At 24.1% G+C, this 4,073-nt stretch overlaps 1 protein-coding gene across 6 annotated transcripts in view; it reads left to right on the plus strand.

Annotated features, from left to right (window-relative positions):
* LOC108694821 overlaps window positions 1-1,860 on the plus strand; it is a 14,221-nt gene extending 12,361 nt beyond the window's left edge. For all 6 annotated transcript variants that reach the window (XM_018204506.1, XM_018204522.1, XM_018204529.1 and 3 more), the window contains exon 12: window positions 1,529-1,860. The gene's annotated coding sequence lies outside the window, so the exon portion shown is untranslated. The remainder of the gene's footprint in view (window positions 1-1,528) is intronic.
* The last annotated feature ends 2,213 nt before the right edge of the window (window positions 1,861-4,073 follow it).

Here is a 4,073-nt window from a genome sequence, read left to right on the forward strand (position 1 = left end):
GTATATGGAAGAAGAATCTGAAAAACCAGGTAAAAAATTGTTCATGCTTGAATATGTATAAATATGTATGAACATACATAAATACGTATAAATATTCATAACATATAATATAATTATATATGAAATATGCCCATACATGTTCATGCATTCCTCTTTCTTTTGTAAAATTACTTTTTAGTGTAATAGAAATAATAATAATAATGTAAAAACATAAGAAAATAATTAAAGGGATAATTTTCGCATTGTTTGTTTTAGAAAAAAAAAACAAGTTTGGAAAAATATAAAAAAAATTGCTCATACATAATTGTGCATAATTTTATATATAATTATACGTAAGTAATTTTTTTACATTTCTTCAAACTTCATTTTTTCTAAAACAAATAGTGCGAAAATTACCTTTTTAATTATTTTTAATGTTTTCACGTTATTATTATTATTTCTAGTACATTAAAATGTAATTTTACAAAAAAAAGGATGTACGAACTTATGGATATATTTCATATATAATTATAGATGTTTATAAATATTTATGCGTATTTATGTGTACATTTATACATACTTATACATATTAATTCATGCATGAAAAATTTTTTATCGGATATGAAATTGCCATTCGCAGCAGTGCAAGAGGCTGTTTGCGAATGGGTTTGATTCCAGTCCAAGAAATTTTATGAACAGAGAATACATCATCTAGCTTCACAATGGAAAAAGTATCTTGCCAATCATAGTGATTATTAATATGTTAATTGATTTCAAATTTTTTATCTGCTATGTTTCATTTGTTTATCGTAATAGATAATGCATATATTATGAAACAAATTAACTCATAAAATTAAAAGAAATAAGTTAATTAAACAAAGTTTCTTAAGACCGTAATGTGAATACACAACTGAATCTGTACACTCTGAAGTAAATCTTATTATTTATAGCTTTTTAAAATACTACACTGAAAGAAAAGATTGGTTGCAGCAAATTAGATGAAAATATAGCGTAGCATTTTTAATTGGTTTCTACAATCAATTAAAAATGTTATGCCATATTTTATCATCTAATTTGCTGCAGTCAATCTTTTCTTTTAGTATATTAGCATCAAATGATTTACAATTTTCTAAGGTGCTTTTATTAATATCAATATTATTAAATTATTTGTTAATTTAATTTGTGATATTGATATTCAGTTCGTATACGATTACGTTTTAAGACTAAAAATAATTTCGGCGCGCAGAACTAGATATGTATATAAATTTATATAGAAATATTACTTAAGTATTAAACATCTAACTTATACTATATTATATTATACTATATCTTGTTATTAATTAATAATAGTAATATAAAAAAACTTGTCTTGTTTAAACACGATTTTATTCTAATCTACGGAATTTATTCTTTTACATATTATTTCTATTTTAGCGCTATATTTGATATATGTATTATTAATTTAAAAAGGAGATAGTTGAAAAAAAAATTTAATATTTCTAATCTAATTAAACTAAATTGTATTAAATGAAACAAATTTTGTTTTTAGGTACTGAGAGATCAATCGTAAATCTAATTCCTCTGAGGCATCGACGAGAATTAATAAAATATATTTTCCACACTGTTGCGTTAATTTTTACTAGCACCATGATTTAAAACAATGGTCTACGAATAATTAAAATATTTTCACCATAAACAAACATATCGCGATATGATTGCGCCATATGCGCGATATGTTTGAAGTTTTTGCTTTGATGTATCTCTACCTCTTCTATCCCTTATTGAGATTAACGAGATTGTTCATGCTTTGACGGTGTTATATTATTGCATTTTACTTTATTATATACAATGCAAATAAATATGTTGTTTTCCTAATTTTTATCATAATTTGTGACATGCCATTTTGATTTATACCCTATTTCAATGCACTTCGAATTTTATAGACTTATTTTATTAATATATGCTACAGAACTTGATTTATTCAGAAATAATAAGTATTTTGTAACAATAATTAAATTTGTACAAAGATATTAAATTGCGATTGCGATATACATATTTCAAAATTAATTAATCTCTTTTGATGATGCAATTCACTTTATCACGATTACTGTAAATCTTATATTATAAATTTACGTATCGTCGTTTAAAAATATGAAATAGCCATAATAAAATTTTTCACAATAATAACAATAATACTGATTCAAGGTTAATAAAAGTCAACGAGGTGCATAATCTTAAGGGTGCGAGGTGTGGAATGATGAACTCCAATATCTCTGTGAGTTAACTCTAATATCTCTTCTTTATTCACAATGAACGTTTCAACTCTTTTTTGTCTTCCTCAGCAAACAATCGCTTTCTTTATCGTTTTCTTCGCGCAAATATAACTCGATAGTCTGTCAAGGAAAATCATTCTGCAAGTTTCCAAGTCTAAAGTGTCTGATGACATTTCTTCATCAAATATCAAAATATTCTTCATCAAATATATGTCTGACGACACTTTGGATCATGAATGGATGAAGATATAATTGTGTTTGGTTTTAATAATTTATCTTATATTTATTGTATTCAAGAAATCCAAAGCTTCTGAATGCTTGTGAGTCCATTTCAGACTTAGAAACCTACAAAGTGATTTTTCTTGACTATTGAGTTATATTTGCGTGATATTTGATGAAGAAATTGATTGTTTGCTAAGGAAAACTCAAAAGAAAGTCGAAATGTTCGATTATGAATAAAAAAGATATCACAGAGATATTGGAGTTAAGTCATCATTCCACATTAAGATTACGCACCTCGTCCTGTGTTGCTCTTAGCCTTGAATCAGTATTGTTATCTTAAGAAGTGAAAGTCCAGTTAAGATATTCAATTTTATTATTTTCACAATAAATTATTATTTAATAAAATTGAAATCTCTAAATGATTCTTTACAATAACGTAAGATAATAAGATATAAGATAAAAATCGTTTCTAATCTTATTATCGTATAAGATAAAAATTAATTTGCTTGCCTTTGTACGAAGAAAAAAATTTCATAAATAGAATATATGTATATTATATATCTGACATGTATAGGGTATTCAGTTAAGTATAGATTAAGTATAGGTTTCATTTTAATCAACGCACTTGAATTTTTTCGAAACAATATATTATTATTAATCCTATTTTTATGATATTATATAATATCGAAGGGGACATATTTTCATTAACAAGGTTTAAGTTTGAGTGAAAGCATTAAAGTCAAATGAAAATCAACTTGTTGAAAAATATTTCAACAACAACAACATAAGTAAGAATAATGAAAAATGAATTTTAAATGTAGAAAATATTTATTTGTCAGAAGAACGTTATAATGTAAAAATAATTTGAATATCAAAATAAGAAAAATTATAATATAATAAAAAATATTTTTCTAAATAAATAAGAATTAAAAGTTATAAAAAGAAATAATATTGTAATAAAACCAAAGGAATATTTTGTTACAAGGATGTCATAACATAAAATCAAAAACTGTATATATCATTTCACCAAAAAAGTAGTTGAAATAATATTTTCAGTGATAAAATAATACAGAATATTTTTTTCTTACTTTCACCACAATATCATATTAATAAGATGTATGATATTTTGTGTGAAAACGAAATAAATTCTCCCATTACAACTGCTCAGAAACAACTGATTTGAAACACTGTTAAATTAAAACAATTAACAAAATATGATAATGCAATATTGGCACAACTGTTCTCAGTTTTAATTACTCAATTATATATAATATATAATATCAAAATGTGATTTACCAGAACAAAGAATGTCAAAGGGCAGTTCTTCTTTTATAAAGTTCTTCTTTTATAAAGTTATTAAAATTTATCACAGAGAGCAGTTATGTCAATATTACATCATCGCATTTTATCAATTGTTTTGATTTAATAGTTGATTCAATAGTGTTTAAAAAATGACAATTTTTGTATTATCGTTATTTCGAATGAGAGATATTTGAGAGATATAAAAAGAAAAAGTGAAAAAGGTACGCACTTAACAAACTTTTGTTTATAACAAAAATTATTGAAAGTTAAAATTTGTTTTCTTATAAAACTGATAAG

Source organism: Atta colombica, unplaced genomic scaffold (genome assembly GCF_001594045.1).
Source record: "Atta colombica isolate Treedump-2 unplaced genomic scaffold, Acol1.0 scaffold1, whole genome shotgun sequence".
In the NCBI taxonomy this organism is placed as follows: Eukaryota; Metazoa; Arthropoda; class Insecta; order Hymenoptera; family Formicidae; genus Atta; species Atta colombica.